Below are 19018 nucleotides of genomic sequence, written 5' to 3'. Positions count from 1 at the left end.
AGTCTTATTATCTAACTTATATTTTACCATACTTAGAAATTTATTATACTTCTAATAATTACTTAAGTAACTATAAATATTGTGTTTAAGTCAAGTAATTAGATGATTTAAAGTGAAAACAAATGGTATAATTTTAATTTAACATATTCGGCCTTAATTTCACTATGTATATTAATGATGTCAAGCATTATTCAAAGGCCATTTTTAAATGGTTTTCAAATTTCTTATACTTGTAAATAGAATAATCAAAATCATAGGTTGAACAAAAGCTTATGGAAGAGGTAGGCAATTGGAAATTTGTATATAAATTCTAAGATCAAAATAACACCTAAATAACTTTTTCTTCACATAAACTTGTCTTCAAGAACATCAAAGACCTGACACAAACAAGTACTATTTTTTTCCCCATTTTGCAGAAGAGGAACAAGACACAAAGAGGTTAATTTACATCTCACGTACAGAAATACTACCCAGTATTTCTGCAAAAGTGAAGTATTAAGAGCCCTTGTATGGTTCTGCTTTATTTATTTATTTTTTTAAAGATTTTATTTATTTATTTGACAGAGAGAGACACAGCGAGAGAAGGAACACAAGCAGGGGGAGTGGGAGAGGGAGAAGCAGGCTTCCCGCGGAGCAGGGAGCCCGATGCGGGGCTCGATCCTAGGACGCTGGGATCATGACCTGAGCCTAAGGCAGACGCTTAACGACTGAGCCACCCAGGCGCCTATGGTTCTGCTTTAATTGCAAATTATAAAACCCCAGAGGGCAATTAAGCAGCATTGACTTTTTAAAATATGTCATTATATCTGATAATTCTTTTAGTGGTCATATTTTTCTATTAAAAATTTAACCTTTAAAAAAACCTAACTTTTATTATACTGAAAAATTGGGAAAAATAATGCCCTATGTTAAAGAATTGGTTAAAAAAAAGAATTGGTTAAATCTATACAACATAAATGGCTCAAGAGCTATTTGATATAACACAATAAAGCTCTGAAAATTTTCTTCTAGAAGAATATTTAAATATTGGTATAAAAATTTATTAAGTGAAAAAAGTTTAAAGTAGTAAGGACATATGATTTTAAGTATGCTGATTATATACTCACATAATGAAATGACATGGAGAGAAAAAAGAATTGAATCATATATACTAAAATGATTGCAATGTATTTTCCTAAGTGGTGAGCTGATTTTTGCTTTACTCTTTTTTTAGCTTTCCTGACTGAATGAAAATATATCTGAAAGAGAAAAATATATTCCATTGAAAATAGTCAGGCAGTGCTTATCTGCAATATTGTGTACTGATTCATTCATTCACTGAGAGAAGAAAACATAAGCTTGTCATCGGCTTCATGAGTGCCTTCTCCTATGTAATTGTCTTAACTAATGCTGTTCTCATGGTCAGCATCTTCTCTCATAGGACTTCATGGATCATAATTTCACATACGGGTACTTTTGGTAGTTTGGGAAATTAAACATATAAAGAAAATACCTTTTTCTGGTCGGTATCTTATTTCTTATTTTACTTGTAGTTTTTTCTTCTAAGATGATAAACTCTGTGTCTTTAGAATACATTTTTTCCTTTTATTTTTTAAATTTTATTTTATTATGTTATGTTAATAACCATACATTACATCATTAGTTTTGTTTTGGTTTTGGTTTTGTTTTTTTTTTTTTGATGTCTGATCTTATTTATTTGTCACTCTTAGAAAATCTCATTTTTGACTGGACTCAGACAGAGGTAGAAGCTCTCAGAGAGGACAGGCTCCGTCTCTTGGCAATCTGTTCCTGGCGTTTTTCTTTGGCCTCCTTCATTCTCTTGGCCAAAAGTTTAGCATATTCTGCAGCCTCTTCCTTATTTTTCTGAGTGCACTGCTTCTTCAAAGCAATACACCGACGTTTGTGCTGGAGGACACGTGGAGTGACAAGACGCTGAATCTTAGGCGCTTTGGTTCTAGGTTTCTTACCTTCTTTGTTTAGGGGCTTTCTCACAACATACTGGCGGACATCATCTTCTTTAGAGAGATTGAAAAGTTTGTGGGTTCTGCTGGCTCTTTTGGGCCCCAGGCAACGAGGCACAGTAGTATCAGTGAGTCCAGGAATATCCTTCTCCCCCTTTTTTACAATGACCAAGTTGAGAACACTGAGATTGGCATCCACAGTGCAACCCCGAACACATTTGTGCGTTCTCTCTCCAGTCCTCCTTGGTCTATACCAAGAATGCCCCTTACTCAGCAGCAGGCGAACAGGGTCATGGGTCAAGACACCCTGCTTCATGGGGAAGCCTTGTTTGTCATTGCCACCACTGATTCGGACCACATAACCCTTCCATTCTTCACCCAGAGCATCAGCAGCAACTTCTGTGGCCATACGCTTCTCATAAAAGGTACGAAGTTTGCATTCATCGTCCACTTCAATGAGTTTCTGGCAGCCAGTAGCTGAGATAGAGATGTTGAGCTTCATCCTGAAGCAGCCTACCGCCTCCGAGGCACCACGAGAAAGACATCATTAGTTTTTGATGTAGTGTTCCATGATTCATTGTTTGCGTATAACACCCAGTGCTCCATTCAGTACGTGCCCTCCTTAATACCCATCACCAGGCTGACCCATCCCCCCACCGCCCTCCCCTCTAGAACCCTCAGTTTGGTTCTCAGAGTCCATAGTCTCTCATGGTTTGTCTCCCCCTCCGATTTATCCACCTTCATTTATCTTCTTCCTACTATCTTCTTCTTCTTTCTTTTCTTTAACGTTACATTTTCATAGATACTCTCCAAACTCCAAAGAGCAAACGTATGCATGGATGTTTAACCTCTAAAACTCAGAGCAAAACCAAAGGCCAAGAAAGACACAATAACTTAGCCAAATTCCTGGTTCATGCTCTACATTTTTCTTTCTGGCTAAGATATCGTAACCTGAATTGGATTTCCTTTAGGCCTGAGTGCCACAGACTTCTCCAAAGGGCTGGAGGAACCCTTCTCCTTGCTGTTTTCATTCAGTCATCCAGATTTTTGAACAGGGTCATGTGCAATGTATAAGATTAATCTTCTCCTGAAAACAGCATTTCCCTTGCAGTGGTTAATCCATGAAAGCCTAAAAATTGAAGGAAATCTTTTGGCTTCAAGTAACATAAAGCAGGGATTTGGGATAGTGTGTTAGTCTCTTGTTCTGCCTTTGATATTTAGATCCCTTTCTGAGCCCACTTAGACATTTGTAGACCTCCAGGTATGAGGGATATATGGCTTTGTTTTGACATCAAAGTTCAGGGGGAGCGTGTAGAATGCTAACGAGCAGGGTGAGCTCCAAAGGACATGATTAAGCTATAAATGGTAAGCAGGTGCAGCTCAGTGAATAATTGGTAGGAGAGAACACTCAACCTGAAAAAATAAAATAAAAATAATCTCATCTGATTTGTCTTTTCTTTTTTTCTTTTTTTGGTTTTATTTTAGATAATAGTGCACCGTTAATAACAGGAGATACTGAGTCATTGATTTTTCTGCAGAAATTGCTGATGAAGGTAATAACCAATGGCAAACAGAGCAGATTAAATGTTTGTCACAAGAAACTGGATTGAAAGATCGCAGACTAAAAAAAAAAAAAGATATTTCCAGTTTGGTTGCTGTGAAGTAGAATACGTTGCAACCCATCCTCTACGTCATCCTGCTCATGAAATTCTTGCCCCGACTACTGATACTGTGATGAGCAGTCTACTGGAATCTGTGGGTTCCCCTTCAATGTCAAGCAAAGCAAATCCTGGAATCCATCTGTTGGAGTGTGCCTGCTATGAGGAGTGAAGCCATTCATCTGGGCAGCAACACTACAGGACCTTAATGGGAAAAGAATCTGATTGCCAACACCAAATTTGTTTCACAACGACTAGCCAGCATCTATTTGTAAGGAACTGAGAAAAGACTGGCACTCAGGTAATGGGATGGAATTAAGCATGGTATTGAACGGCTATTCTACCAAACAGTTATCTGAGCTCAGCGTTGAAAGTTACACTCAATTTTAGCCACGAAAATTATGCTTTCTCCTAAAAGCACCTGATTTTTCACTGTGAGAACAAGTGCCCTCACCATTAAAACAATAACAAAAAATACAACAAAATATTCTCGTATAACTCTGCCTCTCATTTTAAATGGGAGAGTAACATATGTAAGCTTTTTTTTTTTTTTTTTTCTTAAAGATTTTTTTTTAAAGATTTTATTTATGGGCGCCTGGGGGGCTCAGTCAGTTAAGCGTCTGCCTTTGGCTCGGGTCATGATCCCAGGGTCCTGGGATCAAGTCCCGCATCAGGCTCCCTGCTCTGTGGGGAGCCTGCTTCTCCCTCTTCTCCCCACTTGTGCTCTCTCTCTCACTATCTCTGTTTCTCTCTCTCAAATAAATAAAATCTAAAAAAAAAATTAAAAAAATAAAATTAAATAAAGATTTTATTTATTTGACAGAGAGAGACACAGTGAGAGAGGGAACACAAACAGGGGGAGTGGGAGAGGGAGAAGCAGGCTTCCAGCTGAGCAGGGAGCCCGATGTGGGGCTCGATCCCAGGACCCTGGGATCATGACCTGAGCCGAAGGCAGACGCCCAGGAGCCCAGATTTGTTATTTTTTTAAAAATTGTATTTCACATAATGATCTGAGATTTTCTTCTGAACCAATGTGTGTGTAGTTTTGTGTGTGTGCGTGTGTGTGTGTGTGTGTGTGTGTGTGAGAGAGAGACAGCAAGAGGGAGAGAGAAAGTTTGTGTGGTTTCTTTATTGTTGTACTTTTGTTATTTTATGGTCCAAATCTGCCACTTATAAAACAAGGTTATTGAATTAAGTGGTGTGAAGGGTACTTTCCACCACATTGATGACATCAATTTCCCCAATGCCTTATAATACAGTTAAAAATATGTAATAGTTTGTATCAGCTGAAAGTTTTTATTTTTTTATAATACTCCTAAAAATCAAATAAATTATTTTTCCCTGACAAATTAGGGAAACATCTGAAAATCCCTTCACCTAGGGATGTTTGGAAGAGATTTGGTCAATAATAATAAGCTGTCTTAAGTCTTTCTATACATACCTTCCCACAGTGCTCTAAACAATTATAGCACTTTTCTTTTACCAGCAGTGACTATGTTCCATTTCACCAAGTCCTCACCAATTTGAACTCATCAATCCTCTTTTTTTCTATTACTTGATTGCTTTTTTTTAAATCTCATTTTAATTCTTTTGATTACTACTGAGTCTAATTTAATACTTGCTTATTTGTATTTCTTCAGTGTATTTTTTGTTTTTTTCATTTATTTACCACTATCACTGGCATGTATATGTAGTATTTATTCATGAGTTTACCTATAGGAATATAGCTCTCTGTAACAATTGATGATATTCATCTGGATTTCTTAGACCACTTCACTGAGGTATGATAGACATTACTTGTTATATCTATAGACTTGTTATGTCTACTTGTTATGTCATTGAGTGTGAGCTGTACACACTCAATGTATACTATAGGATCACCATAGTCTATGTCGTAAACATACCTCTCACCTCCAAAAGTTTCTTCCATTCCTCCTTATTTATTATTGTTGTTATTTTTTGTGTGTGCTAAAAACACACCATAAGATCTATCCTCTTAGCAAATTCTTAAGTATACAACACAGTATTGCTAACTATAGGCACTATGCTGTAGGGTAGATCTCTAAGGCTTATTAATCTTGTATAACCAAAACTTTGTCCCTTTGACTAATACCTCCGCATTTCCCCCTACCTCTGCCCCTGGCAACCACCATTCTCTCTGCTCATCCAGACCTTTCATCTTTTGGTATGTTTTGATTTTTTTTTTACTTTATAAAAACAGTTATTTCAAGATAGTTTCTTTTAGTATGTTTATGAATTACTTTTTATCAGTTAGTTTTTTATGGATTCTTATATTTAACTTTTTAAAATATTATTTTTTTCTGATTAGGGAAAAAACATACATGATCTAAAAGTAGGAAAACATAAAGAAGAAAATAAAAATTATCCATAATATTTATATTTATTTGCTTTACAATGCACATTAAATGCACATCACAACACTCAAACAACTGCTTTCTAATTTGAAAGTTCTTTATCAGGCGATTTGATTCAAATTAATGTGGCCAGCTACTCTGTTTGATTTAATTACCATATGATACCGTAATTCCACTCCTGGGTATTTACCCAAAGAAAATAAAACCACTATCAGTATTTCTGATAGAAATAATTATTAATACTTTGGTTACTAATACTTCTTTTCAGAATATGGTAAATACAGGGATGTCTTGGTGGCTCAGTCAGTTAAGCACCTGCCTTCAGCTCAGGTCATGATCTCAGGGTCCTGGGATCAAGCCCCACATGGGCTTCACGTTCAGCAGGGAGTCTGGTTTTCCCCCTCCCTCTGTGATTGCCCTTACTCTCTCTCAAATAACTAAAATCTTTTTAAAAAAAGAATATGGTAAATACATTCTGTAGAAAAGTGGTAAGTGGCATGTGTATGTGCATATGTGAGCATGTGTGCACTTTTTAATAGTATGTAATAATCATGATGTATTTATCTTTTTTTACTATGGCCCTTTTGTTTACTTTTTACTTTAATTATTATACAAGTTCTGATAAGAATTATATGCATATGTAAATTTCTGAATGTACCCTTGAATATTTCTTCAGGTTAATATCCAGAACTGAAATAATCATGGCAAAGAATTTTCCCTTTCCTTGAAACTCAAAAATTTCACACAACTGCTATTTAAGAGTTTATGTCTTCAAATTTCCTTGGATCTGATGAACCTATTGATTTGCAGATGTAAGTCTTAGGCTCTGGATAATTTTCTCCTATTATATTACACTTGGTGCATCTTTTATTTTTATTCTGTTCTAACGCTCAAAAATATTATGTATGTATACGTAAACATGTACAACACACATCATGTGGATAAATCCTCCTTAGATGACATTTTTGCTGTCATTAATTTAATCTCTTTGGCTTTTTTCTTAGGATTTCTCCCCACCATTGCGTAGATGCTTTACTGCCCATATCCTTCTTATCCATACCACTTCTAATTACTGATTCACATCTCAAACTGCAAACACTATTTGGTCTATTTCTGCCCCTGGATATGTTGCACTATCAGAGGTATAACCTTTAAGTGCATTTTGATATATGATATAGACCAAAGGGCAGTAAGGTGAATAGGGATCTGAAATTCTCATGGACACCTTAGAAAGCAGTTGTTTGAATGTTGTGATGTGCATTTAATGTGCATTGTAAAGCAAAAAAATATATATAAATCAAACAGAGTAGTTGGCCACATTAATTTGAAAGTTCTTTATCAAGTGATTTGACTCTCTCAAATATCCAATAAGTAGGAAGGATTTAGAGCCCTATTTCTATGTATCAATGATGAAACAGAAGCCCAAAGACCTTAGCAATGTTTCTCAATTATGACTGAATATAAGATCACAGATTTGGTTATTTCTGCTGAACTCATTGTAGCATGTACTAATATGGGAGTGAACAGAATGAGAATAATCCTATATTTTTCATGGGCTTTATTTCCCATGGGCAAATCATCTCATGCCAGGCTATATACCATCGTGCCACATATTTATTTTTAATATAAAAGCAAAACCAAATTGTTGGCATAGTTGTCAAAGTATTCATTTGTTTATGAATGTAGCTACAGCTTTTGAAGATCTTTAAGTGTAATAAAATGGAATACTTGGTTTTCAATTTGTCACTAAGAATATCATGCCAGCCCCTAAAGTCTAGATGCCTATAGCTGGTTTATAATAAGACTGAGGAAGGCAACTTGATTCCTTTATGAAATAAGTAACATTTATGATCACAGTTGCACTTCCAACTCTGCACAGTGGTCCCATAACTCCAAGCTCAGAAATGTATTTTTTAAATGCAGAGAGCAAAAAAAAAAAAAAAAAAAAAAAAAAAAAAAAAAATCTGGCTGCTGATTGAAAGCCAGCTCTTGGTATTCATGGTTCACCTACAGTTATTTTTGGTGGTTTGTTATATATACTTACATAAAGAGTCACTTATTATACAAGAGTAATTATTTCACTTTTGTCGAAGACTATGTTCATAGTACACTTAAAGAAATAAATTTTAAAGGATTTGCTCTCTTGGAGGTATGCAGGATTTTCTCTCTGATATTGTAGTATTTTTGATGTTTGTTTTCTCTAAATCCAGTTATACTGTTGAAAAGGATTTTAATTTCAATCAAACTTTGTACATCACTGGAACATATAATTACATTTTAAATGTTATTTCAGTAAAAATTTATTATTTATTCATTCCTTTATTAAATATATATGAATGTAGATATTCATATCAATATAGATATGTACATATATAAAGATCATATATAGATCATGCCTAAAATATGCCAGACACTGTTAGGAAATTCCAGATAAATATGATTCTATAAAGTGTCTTCTCAGTATATCAAGCTTCTCTTTGTATTACAAGTCAAACTTATTTCTAGCTAAATAGTGATTTTATATGCAAACCTGTACTCTGTCAAGCAAGACTGAAAATGTAGAAGGACCTTCTGATATTCATACAGAGAGCTAAGCAAACATATACATGTAACTCTGCCTTTGTTGCAAATATAAAAATCTATAAATTTGGTTTCTGTTTGTGGGTCATTGAGCTGAATAGAGTGAAAAGTTTCCAACAAATTGAGAAGAAATATGTTCTAATAGCTGATATTGCTTAGAAGAATTCAGAACTAATTTCATTAGAGTTGCCCAAATAAAGCTTCATATAGCTGAAAACTTGCTATGGCAAATCATGTGCAACACTAGAATGCCATTACTTGGTCAACACTGACTTATAATTAATGAGTAGTACATTTACAAAATGCTTTATGAAAAATCTGCTAGTTTAATTTAATAGATCTCCTTACTTCATCATACAAGGTGTTAACTGGAAGTAAGAGGGCTTTTTTCTTCAAATATGTGAATAAAATAGGAAGTTATTAAGGCTAGACAGCTATGTGAAAAAATAACAGTTCAATTATCATCAGAAACAAAAGATAGATTTACATAGTCTTTGCAATTCTATTTATTTGGGAAATTAAAAAGAAAGAATGAAAGCAAATAACTTCCACAGTTTTTTTTTTTTAAGTTCATTAAACCATTAATTAATATTATAGTGATTAATTATTTGTATCACTGTACCACACGTTTCGGCCATTGCCTTGAGGAGACTTATAAATAAAAGTGTGTATTAGAATATACTAACATTAAAATATCTGATCAGTAAATAGAAGTTCAAAACTTGTCAAAGTCTAGCTAGTTTTGTGTTGAACTGAATGATGTGAAAATATTCTGATTTTTTTCCTTGCTTCTGTTGTTTTGACTCATGCCATTAATTTAGTTTGGAAAATTATCCTTTCAAATTTGTATTGAGTACCTCTTTCATAGCTGGAATTGATTTCTCTCCTTTTGTATATCTGTCTAATTCTTATACTCATTTTAGTTTGATTTGCATGATGATTGTTGTGGACGTATATGCCTTCTTCCACACATTTGTATATTCTTTTAAAAAAATGTTCATTCTTTCTAGCTACCCAGATTCAAATATGCTGCCTTATGTATAGAAGAAATCCTAACCTTGTTAAAATTCCTTGAGTTTTTTTACTTTATTAAAGCAAATGGATAACTACATCACATGTCACCAATTAATACTTGTTAAAGACGGTGAATAATGTTAAAATATTTAGGCAGAGAGAAACTGAATTCCTGACACCTAGTTTAATCTGTCAGTTCATAATCTTTTCATGAAATTTCTATGATCTTAGTAGGGGCAATAATTTAGCAGCTAAACATAAATGATAATAAACACCATACCTATTCTTTGTTATAAGATTTTATTTGCGCAGAATTCTATGGTTCTGCGTTTCTGACCCTTAACATCAATAGCTAAAACAAAGATTTCCAAGCATGGACATTCACTTTACTAAAATTCAAGCTGTTAGCAAGTGCTTAAAATGCTAGTCATTGATATTTAATTTTGAATTCCTATTTGCCTACAATGCTATTTAGGCTTTTATAAACTTAGAGCAATATGGACAAGGAAAGAATTTGATAGAAATGTAGTCAACGTCCTTAACCTTACAAATCAAGGTAATGCTGTTTTAAAAATAATCATAGAAAATGTGCTATACAAAATAGATCAGAAATTGGGTTATAGGGGTGCCTGGGTGGCTCAGTTGTTAAGCATCTGCCTTCGGGTCAGATCATGATACTAGGGTCCTGGGATCTAGCCCCGCATCGGGCTCCCTGCTCTGCGGGAAGCCTGCTTTTCTCTCTCCCACTCCCCCTGCTTGTGTTCCCTCTCTCGCTGTGTCTCTCTCTGTCGAATTAAAAAAAAAAAAAAAAAAAAAGAAATTGGGTTATATTTTCTATGACCTATATTGCTGAAAATATTATTCATTCATTCTTTTATTTATATATTTATTCAAAAAGTATTAATTAAATGTCTGTAATGCATGAGACAATATGCACGGTGTCTAAACACCACTATCTGTTATTTCATCAATATATTTGAAATAAGTCAGAGATTTTATTTGTCTAATTGGTTTATTTCTCCACATAGTTGGAGTAGAAATTGCTCCATTAAACTGAATATGTTTATTAGTGATCGTTCAAAGTAAATGTACTTGCATTAAAAAAAATAAAATATTTGGTTGTGCTTATAAATAGATAAGAATGATCTCTAAAAGATTCACATAATCCTAAAAAAGATGTGAGATATGAGACACTTTTTTACAGGATGTTTTTATTTTACTTATCTGTTTTATTAATTCATTGAAAAAGAGTGTATTAAGCATCTTTTATATGCCAGCATTGCATTATATACTGGAGCTATAATAGCAAGCTACAATAGTAAATGAAGATACTCAATGATTTCATGGCGAATTTAGCCTACTGAAGGAGTTTTCCATCATCATGGAAATATACAATTAGTTATATAATCTTTTAAGTTTTATATAAGATAGGTATAGAGGGTCTTAGAAATATATCATACAGGGGCAGAACTCAATGACTAACTGGACACAGGGGAGAAAAGGTCATGGACTAAACTTTGGATTTGGGCTGCATACACAGCTGGGGACATTCACAAAACAAATAGAGGAATCTTAAAAATTATTACATTGCACAACTTCATAAGAAATCATTCACAGGTTTGCAGTGAAGATCATTAACTTTGGTTTCGGACATGCTAGCTTGATTTTCATTTAAAACATCTAAGAAAGTTTGACAAGTAGGCAATTGGACATACACATTGTAAACTCAGAAATAGACAATCCATACCATCCCTTCTCATATCAATAAAAGTAATACAGAATACATGAATAAAACAACTTGACAAGTTTAATTATTTTACCCAAATTGATTGTCTAAACTATCCTATTTGATTCATAGTTAATTAATGTATTTGTTGGGTTAGTAGGGTGGGTTAGGGCAAATGCTATAATTCCAGGCCAAATCAATTACTATATTGCTTTTATGAAAAGGAGAAATAGTTCAAGGAACATTCTATCCTCACCATTTTTCATTTCATAATTTTTATACAGACAGTTCTGAAAGTAAAGTGCTGATACACTATTTCCAGTTCATTCAAAAGCAGGAAACAACAAAAATATTGCAAGGTGGGGGTACACACATTTATGAGGTTCTGGTTTACTTTTGCTGACTCCAAATTTTAGGTGTTTCAGATTGGAAGTAATATACATTTTATCCAAGTAATCTACAACTGAAGTATAAACTTCAATACCTGGATCCTGGAGAAATGGAACTAATTCAAAATATCAAATAGACAATCTCCAGTGAATTGGGTCATGCCCTCCAAGTTCCTTCCCTCTGTGGAAGGCACTCTTGTCCTAAGCTGCCAGAAATGTTGATTTCTGAGGGTTTAAAATTGAATCCATCTCCAGAAATTTCAGAGGAATTTGGAAGGAAATCACTTCACCGAATATTACTCCTTTCACAGAGTAGACCTATATTAAATTACTGGTTGATGTTGGGGTAAAAGGGCCTGACCCTGTTGTCTTGATTGGAAACAGCTCTGAGAAGCTGCGCAGCTAAAGATTTCCCATAGAACTGGAGGGGTTCTATGTCCCATGGTGCAGCTTCATCACAGCTCAACATTCTTGCTCCACCCAGTCCTGTCCCTCTCATCCCTTTGAAGTTGTCATTCATAAAAGTACCTTCCATGAATATTCCTTGAGGCAAATCTCTGCCCTAGGGTTTGGTTCCTGAGGACCCCAACCTACACAACGTGCATTCCAAAATGTATTTTTGCCTGTATCCATGCCAAAAATATGAATGTTCTCAAAATCTTCCAAATCTCATTAAAAATAGGGCAATAGTCATTTGAAATATCTTTATTAGGGAGGAAATCACTTATAGTGGTTCCTGTTCACAGTCACTCTCTTAGAACAGTGCTTCAGTGGCCAACAACATCAGTATCATCTAGAGACGTGTTAAAGTGCAAAGATTCAAGACCCACCCCAGCTTCACTGAATCAGAATCTCTAGAAAGGGAACCCAGGAATCTGTGTGGAGATCATCTCTCCAGATGACTTTTACACATGTGTAAGTTTAAAAAGCATAGCAAATATCGGATATTGATGGAGAAAGGATGGATAATATGATTGCATAATTATATTCAAAAATAAATTATATTTTCATTAAATTAATTAATTAAACTGATATGACCTTTTAGTCGCAGACCACTTCTCACTCTACCTGCCCTTTCTTTGCATTCCCCACTCCCTCATCTTCAATTACGAAATAACTAATTTCTCTCTCCAGTTAAGTTCTCTTGGACATCTCCACTTAAATGTCCTGTATGTGCTTTGAACTCAATATATCCCGAACTGAACATATTTTCCTTCTTAAGCCTACTTCTTATATCCCTCAGAGTGTGTAGAACCAGCATACATTTGACCAAACCAGAGATTTGAGATTTCTATCTTATCCCATAATTTTATCTTTTCCCTCACATTTACTCACTATCTGCAGTTTATCACTGAGTAATATCAGTTAGGGTTTCTCTGGTTCCCAGCACAGAAACCAACTCATGTAAGTACAACAATATTTGACGAAGAGTACTGGAGTAGGGATTACTTAAAAATAAAAGCTTAAAAATAAGTAAATAAAGGGATATGAGCAACATCAGTATTAGAGACAAGTATTAGTTGTTACTGTCCCCATGTTTTACAAATAAAATATATAGTTATAGAGTAATAGAAGTAGCTAGATTTCAAAAAAAAAGAAGAAGTAGCTAGATTCCCACTCTGATTTGTAGCTTCATACATTAGATTCTTTTAGTTCCTTCCTTCACCCAAAACCTAATAGTTTAACTTCTCTAATTTTCTATCAAACCACTTTCATCTTTCTGAAAAAGGTCATCAAGAGTCTTTTAGCAAGGCTGTGATTTAAGAGTACAAAACTGGTCACTATTGGGCTACTACTTGCCATTTTACAAATTGCTTTCACATGTCATTTGTTATTTGATGTTAACAAAAATCATGTGCTAGATTTTAATTAACAGATGAGAATGCATGTATGAGAATGTACATATTAATTGAGGTCAGGTGGTTTGCTCAAGATCAAGCTTCTAACTGATAGAATAAGAGTAAGATTCAGGTCATCTGAGTTCACATCCTGTCCATTGTTAAAAGGAGTTCAGACGTTAACTTTGGAAAGATCTATCATCTATCATCATTTATATATGGTGATTTCTTCTTGATGTTACTAGATCACCTCAATGTGTAATTTCCTTAAATTAAGAGAACACAACACAGATTCAAGTCTCAGTATATTCTCCATAAAGGCTGCTGCTTTGTTGCCTTGAATCGATGTGTAAGTATGTATGATGATATGGTCTTATGCTCAAGGAAGATACTAATTGAAGTATCTGGAAACCTGGAATTATTTTCCTATTAATGTCTGGTTTAGTGTATCTGATATTTGGAACAATTTTAGAAAATCTAAACAATCTTTATTAATTTTTAACATATTCTACACTATTTATTGAATGTCTACTCTATGCCTGTCATTTTGCTGGGTAATGTGTAAGAAGAGATGAGAGCAATAAAATACCCATTCTCCTGGAGAATATTACCTAATAAAGTGGAAAGCTGATGACAAGTAAACAAATCCATAATAAAGTAATTACAAAATGCAAAGTGTATGAAGGAAATAACCATGAAAACTGGGGTGCTAAAATTCAGAATAATGTAAGACAGAGGAACTGCCTAACCTGAACATCATTGCTATTAATACTATCTTAATATTAATAATACTACTAGTATTACATATTCAAGCTACAAGCTTCTGTTTTCCTAAGGTATTAAAATACTTGCAGCTATGAACCCATTCAATAAAAAAGGATTATGTGTGCCATACAGTGTTGCAAAGATGCCTTCAGGTTTCTAAAGTTGAAATTTTAAATGCATTCTCATTTTTGTTTATGATTATTTAGATTGATACATCTCAATTAAAACATAAAATATTTCCAATAGCACTTCTATCCAATAGCACATTAACAAAGTGATTGCCTTGACCTTCATTTATTCCCTTTAGGTGAATGTTGAAAGGTTTTGCCACAAGGAAGATTTCTGGTCACCTTTTAATTTTCCTGTAAATTGGAATGGGGATTGCTACTGATGTCGAGTGCAGTGGGTGATTTTACACCTTTCAAGAGCAGGCAGACGGTAGCACAGATGGGACATATTTATAATCCCAAACATCCCCACTGAACAGTCATTTAAACATCTGGGTTTGAGAAAGGGTCACTACTGCTGGAATGAGTTCAAATGTGTTATAACCTGCTTCACCTACCCCATCATGTACACAATGATAGTTAGCAATTCTCAAAACCAACAGGCTGCTCAAATTCTCTCTTCTGTTTCTTCTCTACTCTGATTTTTCTTTTTCTGAAGCAGATTCACTGGGGAAAAAAAAGAAAAAACAGGATTGTACATTTAGCATATCCATAAAAGCACTGGCTAGCCTTATGGACACTTAGTATATGCCAGACATTGTGATAATCACTTACATCCATTATAACATTTAATCTACTAAACTTCCCCTTGAGGTAAAGACTATCATTATCTCATTCCCTAAATTCTTTAGAGTAGAAAAGGGATGAAAAAGGATCCAATAACCTTTCAATAAGATGAATCCAAGTTTTCTCTGGGCTCTGCTTCTCCTCCACTGGGATATTTTAACAATTTTCAAGTAACTTAATCAGTTTTACCCCTGGGGAAGCGGAAGCACAATGGAAGGGAATTTTCTCCCTGAAAATTATCCCTCTCTATCGTGATGAAAATAGTTTGCTGAGATATTGAGAGAAAGATATTTACAATGATTATCATTCTAGACTCTAATATTAATTATTACTTTAGTTTTCTGTCATGTCTCTCCCAATGTCATCAGAAGTCCAGCATCATATATAAAGAGGAGCAAAAAATAGCTCACCTTTCAGAGTTTTAAAAAGGCTAAGTATTGTACTCATGCCATTAAACAAAACCAAAGCAAAATAAAATTCTCAGGAATGTATAAACTTCTTAAAATATCAGGTACTTGGGTGCCTGGGTGGCTCAGTCATTAAGCATCTGCGTTCAGCTCAGGTCACGATCTCAGGGTCCTGGGATTGAGTCCCACATCGGGCTCCCTGCTCAGCAGGAAGCCTGCTTCTCCCTCTCCACCCACCCCCCGGCTTGTGTTTCCTCTCTCGCCGTATCTCTGTCAAATAAATAAAATCTTTAAAAAAATAAATTAATTAAATAAAATATCAGGTTTAGAGCTAGCAATATCTCTTCACTTATGCCACAGACCATATATATATAATATATAATTGATTTGGGTGAAAGTTACTGTATCAGAGAAATAAAGGAGACAAATAAATGATATATTATTGCAGTTACAATAAAAACTAATTTGAATCCCTATCTACTTCATAAAATATCACAGCATAAACCAGAAACTAGGTGGTTATATATGCCATAAGGGTCACAAACAACCCCTCAGACACCCCAGTCCTAACCACTCTTTCCTATAATTAATTCTTCATCTTGCAGGTGTCAGCTGAGAGGCATCCTTCTCTCACCCTCTTGTGCCTGGGTTAGCTGCTTGTCACATGACCTTCCTTAATTCCCCATGCTGACTTTTATTCCAGGAACTCAACGCAGTTTATGGTACAAACACAATTTTGCCAAGAGTTGAATTGGATGTTTCTTGTATTATCAAAGGGCTTTTTGCTTTCTATAATATATTTTCTTACAATCATTCATCTGATTTTTCTCAGTTGAGTTCTGGTTTCATTCACATGGACTACAAAGACCCTAACAATTTTCTCAAAATTGGTCTAATATAACAATTGAACAATAAATTTAAGCAACCATAGTTTGCACCTCTGAGCAGTCTCCTATGTTGTGTGCTGGTATGGTACAATGATGAAAATTGAACACAGTCTCCTGAGAAATATAGACACAGAGATATTGGAAAGTATAATATAAGGTATTTTTAAAATACAGGCTATCATAACACCTTCTGCAGTGTAGAGCTTCTGAGGTGAAATTAATTCCAAGGGTTTACAAGAGAGATAGGGGGCTCAAAAGGCATTTTAGGGAATAGGGATAATCCTTAAATGGTATCTTATGGAAAAGAAAACTTTCCCAACATGTGATTGATAAGAAGAGCTTTGCAGGAGAGAAAACAGTGAGTAAAAAAAAAAAACGGTGGAGGGAAAAGATGGGAATCTGTGAGACCTATGCAAGAATAAACAACTCCTCAAAATAGTTTAATACTGTAAAACCTCTTGGACATTAACCAAAATTAGTTTAGACTAAATCAGTAAAGAGTGGAAAATTATAACTGTAAATATTTCAAATATTTAATAATCATTCATTTTATTTTTTATGGACTCTCAGTTGTAACTAAAGGATATTTATAGGTTGTCAATGTCTTATACTTGAATGCTTTCTCCAATATGTGATTTCATTTTAAAATCAATTTCAACAGATTTGGGGGCAGACTGACTTCCTTTGTGAAATATTTGAGGATTAAGTTTGACTTCCAGTTTTATTATTCTATTATATAAATCTATAAAATGGATTCTGTCATCACATAGACTACTTATGCCTAAAAGTCTTATGATACAGAGTAAATGATGCATTTTTCAATGTACACCATATTTATTTTTCAAGGCCATATTTTTGTCACTCTCAAAAATTAATTTTGATTTCACTGTCATCTCACTTTAAGATTTAACAATGATCAGGCATTAGTGCTCAATCTTATGTCTCTACCCTCTGCTCATGAACAACAAAGAATGATTATTCCTTCCCAAGGAAAGAATCATATACTGTGATGATTTTTTTTATTTTACATTTTTTTTATTTTATTATGTTATGTTAATCACCATACATTACATCATTAATTTTTGATGTAGTGTTCCATGATTCATTGTTTGCATATAACACTCAGTGCTCCATGCAGTACGTGCCCTCTTTAATACCCATCACCAGGCTAACCCATCCCCCCACCCGCCCTCCCCTCTAGAACCCTCAGTTTGTTTCTCAGAGTCCATAGTCTCTCATGGTTCGTCTCCCCCTCCGTGATGATTTTTGAAAGTGGCTGGTAACATTACTTGTTACAATTCCCTCTCAGTGACATGAAAGTGAAGGAATGAGAGAGTTACTCAAATCAAGTTTGAACAAAAACTCAGCAAGCTAATTCTGCTCATTCAGGTCAAATATTGTTGCCTTGTCTAGATAATTGCCCAAGCAATGTGGACTGTCTAATAATGCTCTAACTTTTCTCTCAAACAATTTAATTATCCCATCAGGAAGCTTAAAACAATGAAATATACACAACTTTAACTTTAAATTAATTGCTCATGGATTGGTTCATTTGGGGATAATCAAAGTTTTTCCCTTACCAGGGCTTGGCTCTTCTCGCTCCATGCTCTCCCCATAGGACTCATGTCTATAATCTCTTATCCGAAATTTGGAAATCCATCAACTTTTGAAAGCCACAAGTAACATAATTTGGAACACATTGGGGCCCTCTACTCTTGGAGCAAACACAGGAGTATATTTCCCCTTCAGCTGAAGCCTTATCATTTATAACTTGAGAGCTCTCTTTATCTCAATATCTTGAGTTGATGAATCCATATTCTCTTGGATAATAATAGTTGTCTATTTTTGAACTTACTATGAGATAGGAATTGTTATTATCCCTTTTTCTGGATGAGAAAACAGAGCCTTGAAAGATAAAATAAGAGGACCTCAGTAACACAACTAGAAATCAAGGGAGGTGAAATTCAAACCTGAGCAGCTTGACTCCAGAGTGATCCGCCCTCACCTATTTTCAAACCTTTACTCCATCCTTTCTAATTCTAGAAGGAAAGTTAGAGAAAGAAAAATTATCTCAACTTTTATTCTAGGAAAGGTTTCTAAGCCTATTTTATTGACAGTTCCTTAAAATATATCTACCTGATTATGAGACTATCCTGGGTAGGACCCATTGTGAGCATTTCAATGACACATTTAGCAAAGACTTATAGGGACAGTATCCCCTAGCATGTATTCCACCCCCCCTCAGTTATTAACACTCCCTTCTTATTTACTTCTTTACAACTATGAAGTATTTTCAGACATAAATCATTTTCATTGGGGACTAACTACACAATATTTTAATCATGTTTCTTTGGTTATTTAGGTCAGATAAATGTCATACCTGGCATATCAACATCTTTCATATCAATAGTTATTAACTGACTTTTATAGGTTTGATTCTAATTTATTTAGCTTCATGCAATTATCACACCGTGTTCTCAAAAGACAACCCTAATTTCTCTTAAGAGCTATTTTTTTAATGAACTCATAGCATGGCTCTTTGATTAAAGTACATACCTAAAACTTCCACATAGAAATATAATTTCAGGTATCCCTTTATTTTATAAATGTCTAAGCAATATCAA

At 34.5% G+C, this 19018-nt stretch overlaps 1 pseudogene; it reads right to left on the bottom strand.

Annotated features, from left to right (window-relative positions):
• Positions 1–1642: 1642 nt before the first annotated feature.
• Positions 1643–2484, bottom strand: LOC118550741 (small ribosomal subunit protein eS6 pseudogene; annotated as a pseudogene).
• Between the last annotated feature and the right edge of the window lie 16534 nt (positions 2485–19018).

The sequence above is a fragment of the Halichoerus grypus genome, chromosome 8 (assembly GCF_964656455.1).
Source record: "Halichoerus grypus chromosome 8, mHalGry1.hap1.1, whole genome shotgun sequence".
Lineage (NCBI taxonomy): Eukaryota > Metazoa > Chordata > Mammalia > Carnivora > Phocidae > Halichoerus > Halichoerus grypus.
The sequence above is the reverse complement of the archived record's forward strand: the minus strand, read 5'-3'. Positions and strand labels throughout refer to the sequence as shown.